Source organism: Solenopsis invicta, chromosome 4 (assembly GCF_016802725.1).
Source record: "Solenopsis invicta isolate M01_SB chromosome 4, UNIL_Sinv_3.0, whole genome shotgun sequence".
Lineage (NCBI taxonomy): Eukaryota > Metazoa > Arthropoda > Insecta > Hymenoptera > Formicidae > Solenopsis > Solenopsis invicta.
Genome location: NC_052667.1, coordinates 20,706,698 through 20,714,948, shown reverse-complemented (window position 1 = coordinate 20,714,948; position 8,251 = coordinate 20,706,698). Strand labels below are relative to the sequence as shown.

Below are 8,251 nucleotides of genomic sequence, written 5' to 3'. Positions count from 1 at the left end.
AAATTAAACTGAGATCAAAGTTAATCTGCGTTGTTGGAAATAGATATCAGAAACGTACACATTGTGTTGCTGAGTTCAAATTTTTCAATTTAAAATGCTACGTTTTTATTTAAACAGAAGTTGATACGTTTCTTATAAAGATATGTATTAACTTTTATAATTTTATCATATTATATGATGGTAGAATTTTACAATTACTGCACATGCTATTATTGATACATTACTTAAATTATGTCTTTATCAGGTGCCATTTCATATTCCCACTCCATTGTCAAAAGAGTTGAGTAAAAAATGTTGCAGTTAAAAATTTTGAGTATAATCAGCATTTTAAATAGTAAAATGTATTTTTATATAAAAGTGTAGATCGTGTAAGAATATTATATTATAAGTATTTGTTTCAAATTTCACGCTAAACTTACTATGAAATACTGATTACACGGGTGTGTATGATAGATTTTCGAATCTGTGCAATATCTTTTTATTTTGTGCCACAAAAATTCGATGCATGGGCGAATCCACGTACTAGAACTTAGTGTGGCACACTAGTTTATCAGTGCAACAAAAAAAATTCACAATTAGTAGTTTACATATGCAGAAACTGTCAGTGCCATATAATGCATATATGCAAAATCATTACATTCAAATAACAATTTAAAGAAATTAGTGATAAAATAGTATGCTGTCTAAACAATAGTCTTGCAACTAATATAATGTATACTCTTATAAACTGAATATTTATTATATTTTGACATTTTTTAGAGAACTACATGACAGCAAGAGAAAAATGCAAAAAAGCTGAAGATACATCGGATTTAACTCGGAAATTTCAGCTAGCGAACAGAAAAAAAGAAAAATTACAAAAAGACAGACTTTTTCTTCTTCAGAAGAAGATGAGAAATGCAATTATAAATGCTTGCCAAAGTCTCCTGCCTTAACAGGTATATCATTAATGATTTTATACGAAACAATTTCATTTTTTTGTGATTAAAAAATCGTATATTGTGTATTTAAATTTTCGAGAAATATTTATTGATTATTATTTAATAGTTACCTTATTCGGATGTCCCATGGACATCCCAATGTCCGGCGTCGGACGTCCATGTGCTGTCTGAGACATGAGTAAGAATAGGAAAATTTTTCAATGAGGATACAAAGATAGTATCACTTAGATTTTGTAGAAAAAAAATAAAGATTTAAGGGGTACATACACACACTTGGCGCCTTTTTTTCACCTTTTTTAAAAAAGTAATTTTGTTTTTAAATACGGGAAGAGGAACAGTCTGATACGAAAAAAGCTTAAAACTCCGATGAAAGTAGAACAGAAATTGACAGCTTTGTCTCAAAGATCCAATAACAGTTCTGAAGAAATGCTCAGTAAAGAGCTAAGTGATTAAGAAACTGTACGAGTGCGAGAAAAAAAGAAAGCTTTGATTTAAATTTGCAATCCTACAGAAAAATATTTTTTATTCGTATATACACGGTGATTCAGGTTGCTCGCACGCTCAGCCGCCACGTACGTATTCCTTATGAAAAATTGAGTCGAAAATGTTAATAGCAAAATCTCTCTCTCTCTCTCTCCCTTTCTATATATATATATATATATATATATTAAGGTGGTCCTTATTTTGGATATTTTGAAATTTTTATGCTCCCAGGGCTTTAAACGCTCCCAAATTAATAAAAAAAATTCCCTAAAAATTTGAGCTCTTAATATCAACTCTAAGATAGTCCGCATGACAGCCTAAGTTTCTTATAGAAATAACATGTAAAAAACTTCTTTTATTCTTTGAAATTAAGTATGTCCTTTACAAATGATCCTAAAATTATGAGAAGTAGATATTTTTGTAGAAAATTTAACGCTCTACAAGAAAGGTCTTATGATTTTTTGGTAAGTCTACTGGTTTAAAAGTTATTTGAGGTCAAAGTTCAATTAAAATAAAGTCAATGTTTTCAAGTATATTTACAAAATAAATAGTTCTACCATAAAATATATTACATATTTCTTGAAGGTTACAAATTTCATGTATTTCCATTATCTTAAAACTTTGTTATTATACATAAAAAACAAAAATTATTTATTGATATTGTGACCAATACATATTTTTTATAGATAAAAAAAACTGAAAATTTATTTATACCAAAAAATAGAAAATTTTAAAGAAGGGAAAATAATATAAAAGTGTTTTGCTTTAAGCTTTGATGAACTTTATGAACCTATTTTCATATTTTCAACAATTGAACTTTTTGAGTATCAGAATAATTTTGATTATATTCTGATAATAATTGGACTATAAACTGTTGTTGCTCTGGTTTTCTTTAATATACCATAATAATCTTCAATTAATTTAACTGCACGCTTTGCTATGTCATTAACATGACACACAACCTTTAAACTTTTAACCAACATTAAACCCTCGTTAAAACATTCGTTTTCATTTCATTCTGATGGACTTATGTTCAAAAAATATCTACTTATTTGAAACCGTTCAAAAAACTGGAGTAATTTCGATGATTTAAATGAGGTAGCTTCAAGAAACTTAGGCTGCCATGCGAACTATCTTAGAGTTGATATTAAGAGCTCAAATTTTTAAGGAATTTTTTTTTATTAATTTGGAAGTGTTTAAACCCATTCCAAAATAAGGACCACCCTAATATATATATATATATATATATATATATATATATATATATATAGTATATATGTATATATATATATATATATATGTACACACACACACACACACACACACACACACACACACACACACACACACACACACACACATACATATACATATATTGAACAAATATCACAGAATATTGACATAGCAATAAAAATAAATTTAACTAAAATAGAAATTGCAATTTATTTTAATTTATTTGAGTTTGCCCTTTTGCTATTGAGATTAATTAAAATAAATTGATATCTGTGGGTATGAAGTAGTTTCTGTTCATGAACTTGAGCAGAAAATTTCTGTAAATAGTTATTTCAATTATTAAAATTTTCATTCTCTTTTTATTTCAATAAAATGATAAATTATGATTTCTTCCTTATAAATGGAATAAAGAAAAAGGATTTTATAATAAATTTTTTATTTATTTTAATCAAAACAAGAATATTCCTATTCAATATATTATATTCGTCCAAGGAGTACAAAGTTATGAAAAAGTTTACAACTCCGTGAAATGTTAATACGTTTTACAAACTAGAAAATACCACTAAAAGATTAATATTGATTATATAACTATTTGCATTATTTATAACATCTATACGGCTCCGTACAAATTAGTCCTTACATGATATATTTGTTTCAAAATTTTTTCACGGCTGTACATTATTATATGTCAGTTTTGTAATATAAATGCTTTTGTTAACAATGTTTCAAAACATATTTATGTGATCCGTATACATTAATCTCCTTAAATTCTGTGCTGCAATTCGTAGATGTGCTGAGTGATGATGAATGATCTTTTACTGTTTCTCGCAAGTGCTTAATTTATAAGACCAGCTATCAGAACCACACAAAATTCTTCTGTGATAAGTATACGTGCGATTGATGTATATAAAAACAATGAAAGCAATAAAAATATGCACGGAAAGCGAAATATCTATGAAATATTAATTTTCAAGTGATAAATCAATAAATTGTTCAATTTTTGCATAAACTTATTTATTTCTTTATTTTGCACCTTAATACGAAAATTGTATCAATCCAGTCTATACGTGTCTTTAAGATGGTTATTGAGATATCATTCTATGACTATCTATTAATAATTGATTGTAAAATAGTTGTATTACAAGTTTTAATGTTGTTAATGTGACGTTAGAAGTTAGTTGTATAGATTCTCCATTTGAAGTGACTATTTCAACGACGTTACTATCTGTGCTTCTTAGTTGCAGTGTTGTTCTAATAAAAGTTAAAAAGTTTTAAAAAAAGTTATATAATAATACGTACTGACAGAATTACAACGCAAGAATAAAAGGCCTGTTTTAGTCATAGCGATTCTTAATACCAAAAATTCAATACAGTCATGCTACTAAATTCATTGGCTATGCATTCAAGGCTTACATGTTTTATTCTTCTTTTTTACTGAAATAAAGATTTATGATTTTGCATTCATAACACTTTATTTATGACTATATATTTTTTGATTTATTTCGATTGAAGCAAAAATTGAACTATTTATCATTTTTGGATTGTGATGTTTTGTTGCTTATAAATTTATGACGAGATTGTCTTTTAATTCAAATGAATGGAAACAAAGCTATTCGTTCGTTTCAACTGTAATGTATTCCTAAGTCATCATTTACGTCATAAGTAGTTTCAGACTCAAATGAATTAAGAGAATATTTTTGATTTCCTATTTTAATTGCTTTCCCCAACACGCTACTATCATTTTTTATAATAGGTATTTTTTAAGCTTTTCTAATGGAAAATCCTGTTCTATATTGTCTCGTTAAAGGTATCTGCCTCTGGGAGAAGTTTTAGATGCAAATCCTCTCCAATTATCCTCTATTTCTCTTATCGCTCAGACTTCGTTCGCACTTCCAGATAGTTCAAAATTTTACAAATTCGTTTCTGACCACACCCTGTTTCTCCAATTAGTGCAGAATAATCATCAATAGTATAAACAAATTTTTGTTATATATAACATATATGTGCACCTATAGGCATATCACCATTTGCACAAACGAGACATGCATCATTTTCCGTATTAATCTTATTGATGTTCGAAGATCGACTTAGCCTCATATTATATTCCTCTGGAATATTTTCTATTATTCGTTCTGTAATGAATTGATTAGGAGCTAGTTAAAAAAATAAAAAATCATAAATCTAATAACTACTTAATTTACATATTAATTTTAAATGAGTCAATTTTCAACTACAATTAGTTATTTTTAAAACACATAAATTTTAACTTTAACTATCAATATATTACAGTTTATGTGCTTTAAAATAATTTTTTTTTTTATTTAAAAGTTTAATTATGTACAAAAAAACTTATATTTACTTGTGTAAAAAACATACATTTTTTAACAAAAAATAATATTTTTTTGTTATTTTATATAAACTTGGTAAAATATATATAAATAAAACACTTTTATTTGATAATCTGTGTTGTAAGTGTTCCGTTATTTATATTAATTGAATTATAAGAAACTATGATATTTTAATTTAATGCAAATAATGCTTCTCACAATTAACTTTTAATATATGTAACTTAATCTCCGCGCAACTTTTGACTAAATGTCAGTTAGTTTTTCATTCATGTAATTTTTAACGTAACTAAATTAACTTTTTAGGTTAATTTAATTGTGACCAATTTTAAGTTAATTTAATTATAACATAAGACATTAACTTACCCAATTCTGACTCCGTACTTTTTATTGTTTGCAACTTTTTATTTTCAAAGTTACCTGATGTCTGTTGCATAATAGTCGACTTTACGTCGATTTGTTATATGACGTATGAGCTATAATAACACTAGTAAACAACTTTTTTTATTTTCTACACTATATTTAACTTAGGGTAAAGTCGGTATATACGCATGCTATCGAAAATATAATTTATCAAGTATTATTTACTATGTTTAAGGAAAATAAATTAGGCCAATAAAAACTTCATACTGTTTACTATTATAAAAAAAATTTTAAATATGAAATATTTCTTTTCTTATACTTGAAAAAGAAACTTAAAAAAACCATTACATTTTTGTCATATAAAAAAAGTGGCGGGATTTATGACTACTCATGTGTAAGATACACGGCGCATCGAAATTTACAAATAATATTTTCAGATATGATATAAAATAACATAATGACTTACAAAATGTGTTTACAAAGTTTATTAGGGAATAAGAACAGTAAATATGTATACAAAGTAATAATAATGCAATATTAAAGAAATTAATATGCACAGACATCAACAGAGTGCGCATTGTGTTCTCAACATAGTGCTCAACATAGAGTAAGTGCTGCTTTCCAATCACGCAGTGTCTGTATTACGGCATAAATCCCGCTCGCTGAAAAGGCCGTATATCCTAAACAAGTGGAATATACAAGATATCAAACTAAATAAAGAATACAAGAGCTATGCACTTGAATCTTGCTTGTATTTCATCCTTTACTATCGCTCTACATTTACATATCATGAAATAATTATTATGTCTTTTATATTGTCTGCAGTAATTATTTTACGTAGACGGTAATACACGATCGCGCTACTTCTACGTGAAAAAATTAATTCAATTTACGATATTTTCGTTAATATTAACAATAAAGAACTATAATTACAATACAATACTAATATAACATAAAGGCACATAACAAAATAGTTCTGAGCAAACTATCTTTATTTCTTCTATTTTTTCTGACTGCTGCGGCGTACATCCCCCCGCGGCGTAAATACCGACTTTACCCTATAAAAATATATTTAAGTTTATTCTAGGACCACATTTTAATGTCATATTTACTTTTGCTCTTTCCTCAAATATTTCAATTTCCACAGATTTTCCATGATTTTTCTTAATTATCTAAAAAACTGGACGTGATGAAGCAAAACGGTTTACAAATTTGTATTTAACAATCCAAAATCTATATGAAACATCAACTCTAATTTAAATTTTTTGTTGTTGTTCTGTGTTATCATATTTTATGTCATAAATTGTCGAAAATGATAAAATAAATAAATTTGACGATTTAGATTTAACAATTCGTTATTTATTTACAAATAAATTAAAAAAAAGTATAGCAACGATGTAGACGTAACGAAGTTAGAGTTTTACTTGCAAACTTTAGTAATGACTACTAATATGAGAAACGTGAAGAGATACTGTTAGAATTAAGAAAGGGAAAAAAACCAGTTTTTTTTGTTGACCATTCGGATACCTGAAGAATTTGTGGAATTTATCCATTCGACTACTGCATCGTAGAACACGTTCTACGTTGAAGTGCTATTTTGAAGTTGAAATTCCGTCGTTCGTATACTTTACTTCATACCAAGATAGGAGATGGTAGAATATATAAATAGAAGAATGACGCGGGAGTAGACAAGAGAGGTAAATGGTAGCCATTAATAAAGGCTTTTGAAGAATCGAGGCACACACCAAGAGAAAATAAATTCTTCGCCAAGCAAACACATCAGAGAAATCGGAAAAGATCGAAACGCCAGCAATGAAGTTAACCGACGACGAAGATATCGGTTAAGTAAGCAGAAAAAATAAAACGGTAGATTAATCAGTTCATGAGAAGATCAAGAAAAAGTTTGCAACATTTTTTAACTAAAGGCTCATGTTAACTTACTCGTCACAGTATAAAAACTTCAGAGTGAAAGAAAGTAACGTGAATTTAAGGAATTTGGCTGCTTTTTAAAGTTTGTTCTAAAGTTTATCATTTCTTTTTGGATTATCCTTTTTTAATAATTTAAAGTAAATAATTAAAAAAATTTAAGATCCAACTTTGCTCGAAAAATTTGTTCAGCAATTGCTATATTATTTGAATAGCTGACTGCTAGAAAATACTTGTTACATACAAAGTTTATTAGCATTTCCCTTGCGTATATTATATACACATAGGGTTGGGTAAGTTAATAAATTTTTTTAACTAAATTAAGTTAGGGTTGATAATACATAAAATTAATTTAGTTACGTCAAAAGTTACATAAATAAAAAATTAATTCAGTTAAAGTTACATTATGATTAAATTAACTTAAGTTAAATTAAAAGTTAATTTTGAAAATCATTATTTATATAAAATTAGAATATCGTAATTTTTTAAAGTTGCATTATTCTAAATAACAAAACAATTATATAAATTATCAAATAAATTTTTTGTTTTATTTATAATTTCAGTTTATATGAAATAAAAAAAGAAGTATTGTTTTTTATATAGTCATGTATTCTTTCACAATTTTTACATTTTATGATTAAATTATTAAAAATATGATTTTACGTATATAATGTAAAATATAACCTTACACAAGATATATTGATTAAATATAATCGTATTAAAAAAAATTTATCATTATTAAAGTAACTACTAAATTTTAATAAGAGCATTATTTCAAAATGATCGGTTAATTTAAAATTCCTCGTAAGTCATCAAGCAATATTCGTATCAATAATAAACCACCTGCACTAAACATTCTACATGTACTGAGGATGGTACCGTTGTATTATACTATCATTTATACAGATGAAAAGAATTAATCATTACTGAGATCTAATAGTTAACTTTAAAAAAAGTTAA

At 26.6% G+C, this 8,251-nt stretch overlaps 1 long non-coding RNA gene across 1 annotated transcript; it reads left to right on the top strand.

Moving 5' to 3' along the window:
* Nucleotides 1-791: 791 nt before the first annotated feature.
* On the top strand, nt 792-1,213 carry LOC120357621. The gene is made up of 2 exons (XR_005574629.1): nt 792-938; nt 1,048-1,213. It is a non-coding gene; the product is annotated as an uncharacterized LOC120357621 (long non-coding RNA).
* The last annotated feature ends 7,038 nt before the right edge of the window (nt 1,214-8,251 follow it).